Here is a 15947-nt window from a genome sequence, read left to right as displayed (position 1 = left end):
CCACCTGTTATGGGCCTGTGACATTCGCAAAAGCTAGTTAGTTAGGGAGAGGGTTGGAATCGCATTTCCCAGTGACCAAAATATCACAGCTGAGAAAGGTTGCCCGTTCCGACAAATGAACGACATCTGCACCCAAAAAGCTCATGATTTGCAAAGGCCGTTCCTTCCATGTAAGAGGTTTAAGACTGGGGTATTAAGCACACAATTCAAACCTTGCCTGAATGTGAGCAAAGGCAGGAGATTAATTGTGCCATGACAACTGTGTAGCAAAGCACAAGTGCATCTACTTTGCAGGCAGAATGTCCTGGGGTTCAACCCCCGACATCTCCACCTGTATCTGAAACCCTGGAGAGCCTCTGCCAGTCAGTGCAGACAATATTGGGATCACTGCCCCGACAGTGTGACTAGACAGCTTGCTATGTGCTATGTGCCTGTGAAGCTAATTGAGCTTCAGGTGTTCTAGTGAGCTGCTAATACTTAATACTAATGCATATTATTAGTAGGAAATACCTACGGCCTCTGAAGCCCCTTTTCTGTTTAAATAAAGGGAGGAAAGATATTGTGTAACAGACAGAGAGGGGGGTATTATTCGATTTAAGCACTCGGGGGGCCGATTTCCCTAACTTGCAGCACCCCTTCCACGAGGTCGCTGTGAGTGTCCCATTTGTAGGCCACCCCGCCGCCCCCCTCCCCGCCCCGTGGGCCCTGGCTTCATAACCGAGAGAGAGACGCGCTTCTGCAGACCGGCTCCTGCCTCTTTAAGCTCCAGCTGTTCTCGTTCTCCTCCCACCCATCTTTGCCTGCGTCTATTTTTAGCTCGCCTCTCTCTCTCTCTGATGGTAGCATCCATTTCGCCTCTCCTCCTCCTCTCCCCCCTCCCTCCCCCTGTTTCCCCGTCTTCCTCGCGCAGTGGTACTTCCCACACCGAGAAGGTCAGCCGACTGAGCATGCCTGAATGTTGCTCGGCGGCTCCGGAGCCCCGGCTGCGCGCTCGGCTCATCCCATTCAGCGCCAAGGAGCCGGCCCGCCGTGTGCTAGCGCGCTCGCTCTGACTGGCTGGCGGCGGCGGCGGCGCCCGGCGAGCGAGCGAGCGAGCGATTGCGCCATGCTCTGCGGGGCGCAGTGAAGCAGCCGCGGCGAGCGCAGCCCGCTCTTTCCCGCCTCCTCCTCCTCCTGGCAAGTAAGTTTCTTCTCTGCTTCTTCAGGGTCCCTCCATCCTGCCTTCCTGATGCCCTGCAGTCCCCGAAGCTCCCGGCGCTGGGGCGCAAGGGACGGGGAGCCGGCCGCCAGCTCTCCAATCCGCAGGGCGCAGCGATGCCCCGGCTGCTTCCTGCTTCCTCGGGACAGGGGCGCTTGCTCGGAGCGTCCTTCCTGACGCTTCCTTGCGACGGTGGCGCGGGGTGGATAATTCCCTTCAAGTCTGGGCTGGACAGGTTGTTTTTTTAACATATATATTATTTTGTCAGGGAGGAGGAGGAAGAGGAGGAGGAGGAGGAGGAAGCTCCCTATCCTGCCGCCGTCCTTTCCTTTCCTGCCGGGAAAGGGGAAAAGGGCAGAGGGAGGGATGTAGGACGGCGGGCCAAGGGGAGAATCGGAGCAGAAGCAGAATGGGCCAGGATTAGAACTCGGCACTGAAGGGGGAGAAGCGGATTAATGGTGCTGATCTGAATTGAAGGCTTGGGCAGTGGGAACTTACTAGGCATTAAGGGGAAGAGGCAGTCTGGCTGAGTGGTGAGAGGTTGACTGAGGGGGCCAGGATGGAGAGAGAGGGGCGTTTGCAGTGTGATGGCTCTTGTTGTCCTTGTGTCTCCCTTTTGGAGACTGAAGCTGGTTGAAACCCACAAACCCACACATTTGCACCAAGAGAACTAGGGATGAAAGGCAGGGAGGAATTACTGACACTGCTACCCATGCACTGCAGTGTATATAGATCAGCAGTCCTGCACTTTTTTTGGGTAATGTTTCTAAAACACCAGCGCAACCTGGATGGGCTCATGGAGGTGCCTGCTTTTTGCCTTTCTTCGCAGGGAAGTGACCGTGGCAGCCCCCTGCTTAATGTACCTGTGTGTCAGCAGTGCTTCCAAGGATGGGTTTGGGAGTCAGGCTGGGACTGCAGAGGTGGTGTGCATGAGGAAGCTTCTGATTTTGGCTCAGAGGCTTGGCGTTTGTTTATTTTTGCACATCTCTGCCAGGCTGGAAGCCTGTGGGTGTCTGGAAAGCCTTTTGGTGAGACATCATCAGCAGCATGTGTTCCACTGCCATGGGTTTTTCTCTCATGGCTTTCTTGGGGAAATGTCAAGGTTCCCCCCCCCCCATGAACATGCAGGTGCCGTCTGCCTTCCCTCATTCCTCCCTTAATATTCAGCCAACGCTGCCATTCACAAACCAGCCTAATTCCCTTAAGAAGAAATTAGCATGCTCCAGCTGTCTGCAAGAATTTTTTGGGGTGGTGCTGCTGCTGGTGGTTTTGTCCTTTCTTTTTTTGGATCCTAATTCATTTGCCATCTTAAGTGGTCCCTTGGTTCTTATTGCTGTTCCCCCGGAGTGAGGCTGCTTTGCCAATGAGCTGCTCAGCGTCCGTGTCTTGCTCTGCCACTGGAAATGCACCCCTGCACCGGGCTCATTCTTTCTCCATTGAGCAGCCTCTTGAAATATGCACATCTGCTGAGATGACTACACCAGTGATGCTATTGTGCCATAGCTGTCATTACTGAAGGCAGACTTTAACTTCATTAATGCACTGGAGCTGTTTGGGAGAAGTAAACTCCGGTGGGAAGAAGCCAAACATGATGTCACCCATGGCACAGTGAAAGATGGATTGAAACAGGTCGTTGAATGTGAATGAAGTTACAAAAAATATGTGTACGTATGTTGACAGTATACCTGCAACACAGGATAATGCATCTGAGCAAGTGGCTTGTAGCCTGTGAAAGCTTATGCTGCAACTCATATGTTAGTCTTTAGGGTGCCACAAGTCTCATTGTTTTCGCTGCATAAGATTAACAGATACCTGGGGGCAGCGGTGGGCAAAAGAGAGAGATGTTTATATGTATATATATTACACACACATACATATATGTGTTTGAGGGAATAAACACATCATCTTGGGTGGTGAGTTCACCTGAAACTTTCAGAGAGGGTGACTTAATATATTTTTCTAATTTGTTCAGGGAGAGGGTCGAAGTATACTTATTAACTCATCACTTTGCTTGTCAGTGTAATGAAATGGAGCTGTTTCAGCCAGGAAATAAACATTGCATATTTAATAGTGGTGACTGCATGATTAATTAACTGTTAAATATGTTTTCCAACTATAGCCGTGGGATGGTAACATTTAACTTTTTAAAAAAAGTATTAACATTCAATGGATATACAGTATCACATTAAACAGCATACATTATCCATGCACAAATTAAGCTTTTTCCCCTGTTGTTGGGCTGTAATTACTTAGTAACTAAGGTTGACAGCCTCTTTATAAAATGTAGTTGTCTTTGATTAAGAATGGCATGTCTGGTTTAAAATGAGGTGAATCCTCTTTTTACCTTTGAAATATGTTTGGGGTTTTTGTGTGTGTAATGCTTAAAGTATCTTGTCTCATTAAAGAGCAATTTAATGGTAATGTGCTCTTTGTAAAGAGAATTGCAGGCTGTTTCGTTTGCTGCTTTGCTAGGAGTATGCCTTAAGAAGAAATGCCTGTTTGGAACTCCCAAATGTTCTACTTGATCCAGTTCTACTTGTGCTTCAGATCTCCGGATTATTCAGAGCATTTGCTCCTCCTATAAGCAGATGCTTATATTGAGCGTTATTGGATTTACAGGAGCTACATTTAATAGAGCGCAGGCTTCTGTCACATTCTGATGTTGTACCAGAAAAACGGAATTCCCACATGGGAACATGCATATGAAAGTGGGTAAACTGCGCATGGGAGAGTTGTTTCAGCTCCCAGTTGCTGCCATTGAGCTCTATGGAAGAATAGTGACAGAGGTCACACTTGAGGGGGGATATCTTCTTGACTCGCTTCTCAGACTTTGAAGTTGTAGGTGGGGAACTTTATTTTTTTAACTTCCTATCCCAGTGGCATTTCTAAATGTGACTCTGTGCTTCACTCATGTGGCTCTGTGTATACATTTCACTTGGAGACAGTGCTTAAACATGGAAACATCCTTGTGAAGTGCAGAGACTGACGGCCCGACTTGCATTGACAGAGGCATTCCAGAGATGAGCAGTATGTCTGTGCACTCTGCCCTCCTGCTGCCAGTTCTATGGGATATTTAGACACATTGTGCTCATCACATTGATGGCCAGTCTGCTGGAACCTGGAGAATAGCGTGAGAGGTATATGATGCAATTCCAATGCTGAAGCAAATCAAATTTGGCCCGGTAAGTTGTTTTTTAGATGAGAGATCAACTGGCTATCAACATACAGTGGTACTTCTGGTTACATACGCTTCAGGTTACAGACTCCGCTAACCCAGAAATACAGTGGTACCTCAGGTTAAGTACTTAATTCGTTCCGGAGCTCCGTTCTTAACCTGAAACTGTTGTTAACCTGAAGCACCACTTTAGCTAATGGGGCCTCCTGCTGCCGCCGTGCCGCCGGAGCACGATTTCTGTTCTCATCCTGAAGCAAAGTTCTTAACCCAAGGTAATATTTCTGGGTTAGCGGAGTCTGTAACCTGAAGCGTATGTAACCTGAGGTACCACTGTAGTACCTCGGGTTAAGAACTTTGCTTCAGGATGAGAACAGAAATCGTGCAGTGGCGGCGCAGCAGCAGGCGGTGGCCCTATTAGCTAAAGTGGTGCTTCAGGTTAAGCAGAGTTTCAGGTTAAGAACAGACCTCCAGAACAAATTAAGTTCTTAACTTGAGGTACCACTATAATAATAATAATAATAATAATAATAATAATAATAATAATAATAATTTATTATTACCCCGCCCATCTGGCTGGGTTTTCCCACCCACTCTGGGTGGCTTCCAACAGAATATTAAAATACAATAGTCTATTAAACATTAAAAGCTGCCCTTAACAGGGCTTTCTTCAGATGTCTTCTAAAAGTCTGGTAGTTGTTTTTCTCTTTGACATCTGGTGGGAAGGTGTTCCACAGGGCGGGTGCCACTACTGAGAAGGCCCTCTGCCTGGTTCCCTGTAACTTGGCTTCTCGCAGTGAGGGAACTGCCAGAAGGCCCTTGGCGCTGGACCTCAGTGCCCAGGCAGAACAATGGGGGTGGAGACGCTCCTTCAGGTATACTGGACTGAGGCTGTTTAGGACTTTAAAGATCAGCAACAACACTTTGAATTGTGCTCAGAAACATACTGGGAGCCAGTGTAGGTCTTTCCAGACTGGTGTTATGTGGTCTCGGCGGCCGCTCCCAGTCACTAGTCTAGCTGCCACATTCTGGATTAGTTGTAGTTTCCGGGTCACCTTCAAAGGTAGCCCCACATGTTATATGTTAATTTGTATTTTAATACTGATCTCAGTTTTCAGGGTGTTGGTCGTTGTGGAGTGAAAATGACACAATCCAAGCATGAGAATGGGATGCCACCAGGCTTGGGTGGAACCAGAAGATCTGTAGAAATACAAAAAGAAAAGGAGAAAGATCAGTCCTCAATGTCCAGGAATCCCAACACGGGCCAGTGCATACTGGCCATGTTTAGTGGGAATGGAATCATAGAGTTGTAGAGTTGGAAGGGACCCCAAAGGTCATCTAGTCCAACCCCCTGCAATACAGTGCTGACTGATGATGGTAGGGGGGATTGGAAACCATACAGAAGGCAGGAATGGAATGGAGTATCCCTGGAATAGGAGAAGTTGGAAAGTAGGCACTTAAGAATGCAGTATGTTGTTGTAGGTCCCATTTGCCATAATAGTGCTTCATAAGTTTTGGAGACCCGCAGCTATATCTATAAGCACATCCACTTTGTATTAATCAGTGTCAATTTCAGAGTCTGATTGAATATATTTCCCCCCTAAGGAAAATAAAATACCTAAACTAGGTAACACTAGACATTTTGAAATGAGAGAATCCTTCCTTTACTTGCCTTCTCTTTGCCCATAAAAATCTCAAAAACAAGCTAATTGATGTTGAATTTTTTATTTATTAAATTTGTATATTGCCCTCCACTCCATAGATCTCAGGGCAGTACACAACATGAAATTACAAAATAAAAAAACATAAAAGACATAACTAAAAGCAGGAATGAAAACAACCTCAAAGCGGTTTGCAAAAAAGAGAAAGCAATGACATCAAGAAAAATTCACAGCCAATACTTTAAAGCATACAAAAGTTGAAATACTAAAACAGATTAAAATTACCTAAACTTTCTAAGCATCTGTGTAGGCTTGTCTAACCAAGACAGTATACTGATGGCACCTCACCCTGAAGCGTCTTAAGAACCGTTCCCAAAGATTTCATGTAGATATTAAATAGCACCAGAGATAAGATTGTGCCCCGCGGCACTCAGTAGTGTGGTCGCCAGGGGGCTGAAAGGTACTCTCCGAATGCTGTTCTTGGGGCTTACTCCTGAAGGTAGGATTGGAACCACCATAATCCAGTGCACCTAATTCCCATTTCCTGCAACCGGTCCAGGAGGATACCATGGTCAACGGTATCAACCGTTGATGAGAGATCAAGAAGCAGAAGCAAGGTAGCAGTCCCCCGTCCTACTCTCTGCAAAGCTCATCCAGCAGGGCAATCAAGGCCGACTCGGTTCCATGAACACAGATTTGAATGGATTTCAAGAAGCTGCATTCCCAACAAATGCCTGCAGCTTCTCCACCAGAGCTCTCTGCACCACCTTCCCCCAAAAGGGAATATCGGCCATTGGCCGATAGCTGTTCCAGTCCAAAGTAGGTAAAGGTAAAGGGACCCCTGACTGTTAGGTCCAGTCGTGGCCGACTCTGGGGTTGCAACACTCATCTCGCTTTATTGGCCGAGGGAGCCAGCATACAGCTTCCGGGTCATGTGGGCAGCATGACTAAGCCACTTCTGGTGAACCAAAGCAGCGCACGGAAACACCGTTTACCTTCCCACCGGAGCGGTACCTATTTATCTACTTGCACTTTGACGTGCTTTCGAACTGCTAGGTTGGCAGGAGCAGGGACCAAGCAACAGGAGCCCACCCCATCGTGGGGATTTGAACTGCCGACCTTCTGATTGGCAAGTCCTAGGCTCTGTGGTTTAACCCACAGTGCCACCCGCGTCACTCAGTCCAAGGTACCTAGAGCCTATTTCTTTAGGAGTGGGCACAGACAGGAACTTCCACCGCTAGTCGAACATAGGGGTTGCCATAGAACATAGGTAGGCAAACTAAGGCCAGGGGGCTGGATACGGCCCAATCATCTTCTAAATCCAGCCTGCAGACGGTCCAGGAATCAGTGTGTTTTTACATGAGTAGAATGTGACCTTTTATTTAAAATGCATCTCTGGGTTATTTGTGGGGCATAGGAATTGGTTCATTTTTTCTTCTTCAAAATATAGTCCAGCTCCCACAAGATCTGAGGGACAGTAGACCGGCCCCCTGCTGAAAACGTTTGCTGACCCCTGCCATAGAAAATGCCTCCCCCAGGCCACTGCCTGTGGAGTGGAACTGTCAAAAGGTCCCCTGATCTTAAGGGTGTCTGTAGAGAAGGAGGCAGTAGCTCAGATATTTGGAGCCAAGGTCATTTAGGGCACAAAGTACTTGCACGAACATCTTCAGTTGGGCCTGAAAATTAGCTCTGAAAACTTAATAGCCGATGGCTGTTTTAGAACAGGGTTCTAAAGGCAACCCGAACCAGCAATCTGCTCTTTGCATTTTGAGTCAGTTGATGTTTCCGAATCATCTTATGTGGCCGCCCCACATAGAGCGCATTGCAAAAAACAATTGGATATTGAAGTTAACCAGAGCGATGGGGTACTGTGACCAAGTCATCTCTGTTCAAAAGCTACTGTAGTTGGAAATAGCCAGTCCTAGCCACTGAGGCCACCTGGGCCTCAAGTGCCAGTGTTGGGTCCAGGAACACCCACAAAGCTATGAACCTACTCCTTCCAGGGGAGTTCAGGTCCATACATTACAGGCCATCTTATTACCTCCTGGAGTTGAGAACTTAGAAGATGCAACACCTCTGGCTTTTAAGGAGTGCACTCTGGCACTCGTCACAGTGTCCTATTGCACCAGAAGCAGTTTAGTCATGCTGGCCACATGACCCGGAAAGCTGTCTGTGGACAAACGCCGACTCCCTCAGCCTGAAGCAAGATGAGTTCCACACCCCATAGTCAAGTTTGACTGGACTTAACCGTCCAGGGGTCCTTTACCATGAACAAGAAGAAAACCGTGTCCTCTTTAATAGAAAAAAGAGGTATGGGTGCAACAGTTTCAGTAATGTTCCTTAATTAGGTGAACGTATGTGATTCTGGCAACTTAGATGGATGCTTCTCGTAAAATAATACAATAACAGGCGCTATGTTGACTCTTAAGAGTTAACAGCGCCCCTTAAATCCTCTTTCAATTAGCTTGCTGGTTGTGCTGCCCTATGGAACCTGAAGTCTTCATAAACCTTAATGAATAAAAATTGCTTCTACAGGTTGCAATCCAGGGTGTCATGGGGGGCTTTAAATCTAGCTGCCCTGGAAACAATAAAAAATGTTTATGTTCTCAGTAGATTCCCTCACCCCCGTGGGAATGTTTAGCTCCTACACTAGTATTGCTCTTATTAATTTGAGCTTGATTTTGATAATATCTAAGTCGTCCGTTCATATGAGAGAATAGCTGATATTTCAGGTGCCAATTACCTGCGAAAATCTTGCTCATGCATAGGTTTCCTCCTACACAGTCTGTCAAACCTAACTCTGATTTTTCTGCTTCTGTGAACACTTAGGTTTTGAGTGAAGCTCTACACACACTCCTTTGCTTTAAACCGTTATTTTAGTTTCATTCTCACAATGTTTCTTTTTTTATAAAATAAGGGCGCATTAGCGCTCTATAACTATTTATTATAGAGCATTCCTAGTACTTGATTGAAAAAATTGGAGCTGTGGATTGGATGACTTAAATAAAAAAAAAACAGACTTCTTTTTCTAAGAAGGTCGCTTTGATTTATTTCCAACAGTAACTGCATCTGTATTATTAAAGTTTGTAACCGGGGGAAAGGGGCTGTGGGCTGTTGTAATCTCTGTCGCAGGTACTGGTCTCAGCCCATTAAAGCAGCTCATCAAACATATCCTAGAAAGAGGGATTGTTTGTTAAACCACCGTGGGAATTGTAACTTTGTGAGAGGAATAGAGGTGTCTTACCATTTGCCCGACAATAAATGTTGGAAATGTAAGGAAAATGAAGGTACATTCTTTCACCTTTGATGGACGTGGCCCAGGATTAAGGCTTTCTGGGAAATGATATATAATGAATTTAAAAAGGGATTTAAATATACCTTCTTGAAGAAACCAGAGGCCTTTCTCTTGGGCATGGCCGGCCAAGTGGTGCCAAAGAAAGATAGAACTTTTTTCATGTATGCTACAACAGCAGCAAGAATACTCATTGCAAAGTATTGGAAGACGCAAGATCTACCCACTCTGGAAGAATGGCAGATGAAACTGATTGACTGTATGGGACTGGCAGAAATGACGAGCAGAATCCGTGACCAGGGAGAAGAGTTGGCTGAAGAAGATTGGAAAAAATTTAAGGACTACTTACAGAAATATTGTAAAATTAAGGAAAGCTGAATGGTGTTGGATTGAAATTGAGTGGTTTCTAGCTGTAATGATATAAAGGAACATGGATGGGGAAAAAAGGGTTTGGAAAATAAGGTGATATTATAAGCTGTAATGCTTTAAGTTAAGAATTTGCTGAACAAATAATCTTAAATGGAATACAAGAAGGGGAGGTATGAGGAGGTCAGAGAAATTTGTTATTGAAAAGTATGCTTTATGAACTATATGTGTTTTTTTTTAATCTTTTTGTTTGTTTTTTTGTTTGTATAAAAATTGGAAAATTTAATAAATATCTTAAAAAAAAAATATAACAACTCCCAGAACCCCTAACAAAGTAACGTACCCAAGGGTTCTTTGGGGTAGGCATGGCTGTTTCAAATGGTATCATACCGCTTTAGGAGTCAGATATGATGGATAAGAAACTTTCCTCCTGATCTGAATTTCAGAGCAGAGGAATCATTTTTGCGTGTGGGGTGCATTCAATCAGGTGAGCTGTGCCACTCCCACAACCTGGAGTGGTATGACCTAAGACAGGCTTCCTCAACCTTGGCCCTCCAAATGTTTCGAGACTACAATTCCCATCATCCCTGACCACTGGTCCTGCTAGCTAGGGATGATGGGAGTTGTATGCCAAAAACATCTGGAGGGCCAAGGTTGAGGAAGCCTGACCTAAGATGTAGGTTTATTTCCTTTATGAGAATTATTCCCCACCCATTAAAATGTTTGCCACTAATGGCAAAACGCATCTATTGCTATATAATTATATAGCTTTTACATCAAGTTAGCTAGGCCCTTCATTTTTTCCACCAACGTGTTTTCTGTTGAATGAAAGATTTATGTATCTAGAGACAAAGGCCTCAAGGTGCCAACATTTCTCACAATTAATTTCCAAGAAAAGCCACTTTAGTTAATGCTGTTAGAGTGAAATAAAATCGCCTAATTTAACACAATCCCTGCTGACTCCTCCAATTGTAAGTAAACCTTCCCTGTCGCAACGATAAACATGGTAATATACAAACATGAATGGCTTTTCTGAAATCAAGACCTTGCCTTTCGCTGGCTGACTTACTGTCTGGCTTGCCAGAGTACTAGTACTAAGCCCTCTTCAGACAAAGCGTATGAGAACCTGAGTCACACAACACTCCCCTATGAAGGGAATTCCTTGAAGACGACGACGACCTCACTACAGAAAGTAACTGTATAATTTTTGGAAGTATCTATGCTAAGTGTGCAAAGTTACAGAGCTTAATCATGGAAGCAGATGTATGAAAGTATTATATTGATAGCCAGTTTCTAACAGTTTCCCCATTCTCACTTGGATTTCTTCCTCAACAACTTAGCGATGACCATGGTGAACGTCTTCATCAGAAAATTGCAACAATAGCGAAACGACACCAGGGAAAACTAATGTGTGTTGTATCTCCATTACTTTTGTAACAATTCTTTGGAGAAACAGAATAGTGAGCTATTTTTGTCTTCAGGTCCTTTTTCAGTGCAGAGACTTTGTTTTTCTTAAAAGTACTCTTTCTACTATATTCACATTGTATTCATGATCGTTTGTGGCAGTGTGTTGTCAAAAGCAAACGTCACCCCCTGCAGGGTTGCTCATGGCTAGAAATTTTCGGTAGATAAAAACGGCTGACTTTTGTAAATGCTGTGAACTAGAATTTCATAGCTTGTTTTTAACAAGGGGTCATGCCAGACCAGAGCAGAGCACACTTTGCTAACTTAACACCTTCCACTTCTCCTTTCTCCCCCATGAGCATTCTGAGAATTGTGCCCATCACACAGACTATGGAAGCGTCTGAGAGACAAACATCCTAATGGAATTACAGCCATGAGGATGCAACATGAAGACACAGATATATCAGCTGAAAAGTTTTCAAGCTAAATTGTAGATGAGCCAATGCCAGAACTGTGATTATTTGTGCTGAGTGCATTTAAGTAAGAAGATGAATGGGATGTGTGCTGATGTATATGAATGGTGGGGAATTTGTGAATGGGGTGTGTATGTTGCTTTGGCCCTGCCCAGTTTCGGTGGCTGTTCTCACAGGTGGCATGTGGCCCCCAGAAAGTTATATGTAAGGCAATATGGACCTCAAGCTGAAAAAAGTTCCTTACCACCTGTCTGAATAACGGATATGTGTCAAAATGGGTTTAGTGAAAAGGTTTGGGCTATCAAGGATTCATTATTGGAGTGTTTCTATGTTATTATATTATTGTAATAAAAAAGTTGTAATTTTTTATTGCTAAATGAAAGAGATCCCTTGTACCAGTGGAAAACCCTGTCAGATGAGAGGAGGCTTGCCAGACCCGGGGGATTTGGTGCCTCTTGCCTAGTTCCTTTGGAAGTGTGTGGGTTAATGGGTGGCAGACTGATAAAGGACATTTCTGAGATCTTGAGAAGGTCTTGTGATAGCTTGGGCTGCTTCTGGCCACTGCAAGATTAAAATGAAAGATTTCATAATTGGCATTATGGTCTTTGGTTGATTCCAGTTTAGGGGAGCAGGAAGAATTCTTCTCGCAATTTCCTAGTTGCCTAAAGAAGAGTTTGGTTTTCTTTGCCTGCCTTGGGATAATTCAATAAGGATGATGATGATGTATTACCTGCCTTTCACCAACAGATCCCAGGGCAGGATGCAACAATTTAAAACCCAGAATTAAAAACATTTAACATGAAGTACAGTCACAGGAATATGGTGGCCCCTGAAAACACACATCTTATGTGTCAAAGGCCACTGGGTCTGCTTCAATCATGACTAATGATGCAGTCCTAAGCCCACTTTCTTGGAAGTAAGGCTGGATCCAACCGTATGTACTTAACATCATGAAAACAAATAGCCTGTTTTGCCCATTTGGTATGCTACTGTTGTGAAATTGGAGAATGTCGTGTACAGATATCGCCACTGCAAACTTAATCCAGTCCGTTGCCTGCCTGTGCAGTGATAACTGAATCTCAAGGTGCATTGTGCATTAATTTGAGATGAAATGACAAGATCTATGTTGATGTGAACATGGATGAGTGATACATTGCAGCTGCTGTAGTTAACAGAAAGGCGAGTTAAAGTTGTTCTTAAGTTCATTATTAGGGAAGAAAACAAAGTATCGCTTTCTTCAGAGACTGAATAGAAATAGCTGTTTCAGTTCAGCAACTAGCAATACTACTCTGGATTTTGGATTTGAGGTTTGCAGCGTTATGCACACCTACTCTCAGTTAATTCATTGATTTACTTTCAGGCAAACATGCATGGGATACGACTTCATATATTCCTCCCCTTTTATAATCTATTCATTTAATTCACATTTAACTCTTATGCATATGGAAGTTGAACAACGATTGGGGGGTGGGAACTGTAAAGGGCAGATGATATTATTTCAGAGAGTTAGTAAAACAATATTAGCAGCATTTTATGTTAGATACAGCTAAGACACTTTTTAAGACCATAGCTTTCCCAGGGTGGCTTGTATTAAAAACCTATACAGTTCCATAAAAATCAAACATTTTAAACTGGCAATTCAAAATATAATAGTATTTATTTTTAAGATTTATAAGCTGTACTTCAGGGTAACTACTCTGCCAGCTTGAATAAGCCTAATACAATGAAGTTCAATGTATGCCAACACACTTCTTCCCCCTACATCTGGCAGCAACCTATACAATAAAAACTTTAAATTTAAAAGCAAAGGAAAATAGATGGATTTTTAACCTTTTCTTATGGAGCCAGCCATATTTTAGGAAGGGAATTTCACTGAGTAGGAACCATAACTAAAAAGACCCTTCTGTCCTCTATTATTTATAGTTTCACGCCCCCACCCACCAATTGTTCTTCATTTTTTATGTATCTCAGAATTGTACTGTTGTGTTTAATTTCTGTAAACCTTGGGCACTGTTTCAGTGAAAACCATTGTGCATCTTCTTAAAAGCAACAGACAGCATTTTAATATAATGAAATATGTGTTTCTTTAGAAAAACATGTCACACATTTTTACTAAAATTATGCTGAAGGAAGCTTACAAAGAAACAAACAAACAAAAAAGCTCACAAAAGATGAACAACACTGGGTAAATCTATGAAAAGACACACCGTAATAGTCCAGAGATCTGGTGAAATAACATTGGCAGCATTAATATTGTTTATAAAGGATGAATTCTGCTGCAGTACTTGAGAGATAGTAATGATGGCACCAGGGAAAGTTGAAGGGAGTTTCACAGAAAGGTGCAATCACTTGCCTAGCATTTGAGGACAGGATTACCTGGAGCAAGGTGTCACTTGAAGATCTTAATTACATTACATTTATATCCCATTTTTCTGCCAACGAGCTCAAGGTGGTATACCTGGATCTTCCCCTCCCCATTTAATCTCCACAGCAAAGTTAGGCAGGTTAGGCTGAGAGACTATGGCCGACCCAAGGTCACCTAGTGAGATTCATGACCCAAGTGGGGATTTGAAGTCCAGTCTCCCAGGTCCTAGTTCGGCACTTGAATCACTATACCACATTAAATCCTATAGCAACTCCCTTGTCTCTTAAGCTCTTTAGCTGAAGCAGTTCTCCAAATGCCTTCCCTAGGACAGGTTTGTTATACTGTACTGCTATAAAGGAGAAAGCCTTTTCAGACTGTGGGCCCCTAAAAGCTCTTTTTTCATGCAGGGCGCCCAAAAACCTGTATTCTGGGGTGCCATGCAAGATCACTGTTCTGAAAATGTGCTTTTTTCTGGGGTGAGAACGTGGCCCAAAATAGTAGCAACCATTTTGGCAGCTGTCCTCTTGTGAGAAAAAAAAATCACATGTCCCCTTTTTCCAGGACAGTTGACAGGTATGCAGTAATAAACCTCACAACTTATTCAGTTCCATGACACTGGCCAGTACCCATAATGCATGTGGACAAACTGAGAAGCTTAAGAGTGGAAGGAAATCCCCTCTTCCCACACATTCTGCTGCTACTATTGCTTTGGGCTGGAGAATACCTGCAAGGCCAAAACTCTCTTCAGCAATAAAAATAGCCAGGGATAAAATAGTCTACAAGCACAAGTCTCCAGTTCATTAGTCCCCTGCTGCACTGCTAGCATGGCTCTAAGCATCCCTGAATTCTCTTATATTAGAGCAGTCACTTGTAGATCATGAAGATAAGTAAATGCATCATCATTCAATTGATGCTTCAGATAATAGTGACAAATATCTCACGTTTTAAAATCTTAATTATGCTTTCTATTTCTTTGAAAGGGAGTTGTTTGCTTGCAAAGTTCCAGCTTTCTTCTCTCTCCATCCGTTTCGAAATTGTATAAATTCTAATAATAATAATTTTTATAGCATTGAGAGTGATATTGCTTTGTACTAAGGTGTTAAGTAAAAATCAGCTTTGATAGGAAGGCACTTGCTGGTACAGCTCAAATGACTTTTTATGATTAATTGATCAGTTTGGTTTGGTTAGCCTGACATAGCAGTCAGAAATTAACAGCAAAGCTCCCAGCATAATCATGTTAACTTGTATACACTTTTAATGCAATGAATTATTGGGTTAAGATTAGCTACTATGACAATAGAATGTGTTTCTGGACTTGCTTAATATCTGCAGATCTTGATTTATGATGGGCTTTTATTATACTTTTATTAAATTCTTACAATTCCTCCAAAAGAAATAATTCAGTTAATTTTGGCTCAGACACATCAGTTAAAATTACCTACATCTTTCCAGTCTCTCAGTTTCCCTATGTTCAAGTATAAATACTGTGCAAGTGTTGTAGGCAAAATATTTTTTGTCTTCAAAGCCACAGCATTGTCCCTCAATAAGTTTGCTTGTTTGAAAACCATCTTGGTTCAACTCATAGTTCAAAGTCAATCTATAAAGATATCCATCAGCGAAAAACAGTAAAAGCTGTTTTTAGCTTTCCTGATGTGTGTACCTGACATTGTACATTGTAATTCTTAGCTTTAGAAAGAGACAATGTCTCAGAGTGTGGGGCATTTGGTTTCCATGCAGGGATTAAATTACTTTCTGCTGTAGATCTGAGAATTGAGGGAGTTTTTGTCACAATGCCCTTTAGAGTCCTTATACTGTTCATTTTTGAATTGAAAATGTTTTGGCATATTTCTTCACAGTTCTTTCTTTTTTCTTTTTAATGGATTCTTCATTTTGGTATCATAAAAAACAGAAATGGGCTCCTTTGTTTTCTTACTCAATCTAATGTGAGCTAACCCGTCTCTAGTTGTGGGTAGCAAAGGTATTGCCCAACACCTCAAAATATACTGTACCATTAAA

At 43.2% G+C, this 15947-nt stretch overlaps 1 protein-coding gene across 3 annotated transcripts in view; it reads left to right on the top strand.

The window, feature by feature from the left end:
- Positions 1–945: 945 nt before the first annotated feature.
- The window catches only part of OXR1 (oxidation resistance 1), a 235889-nt gene continuing 220887 nt past the window's right edge, over positions 946–15947 (top strand). For 2 of the 3 annotated variants that reach the window (XM_053395448.1, XM_053395449.1), the window contains exon 1: positions 946–1180. The gene's annotated coding sequence lies outside the window, so the exon portion shown is untranslated. The remainder of the gene's footprint in view (positions 1181–15947) is intronic. The other variant, XM_053395447.1, reaches the window with a different exon arrangement.

This window comes from Podarcis raffonei, chromosome 7 (assembly GCF_027172205.1).
Source record: "Podarcis raffonei isolate rPodRaf1 chromosome 7, rPodRaf1.pri, whole genome shotgun sequence".
Lineage (NCBI taxonomy): Eukaryota > Metazoa > Chordata > Lepidosauria > Squamata > Lacertidae > Podarcis > Podarcis raffonei.
The sequence above is the reverse complement of the archived record's forward strand: the minus strand, read 5'-3'. Positions and strand labels throughout refer to the sequence as shown.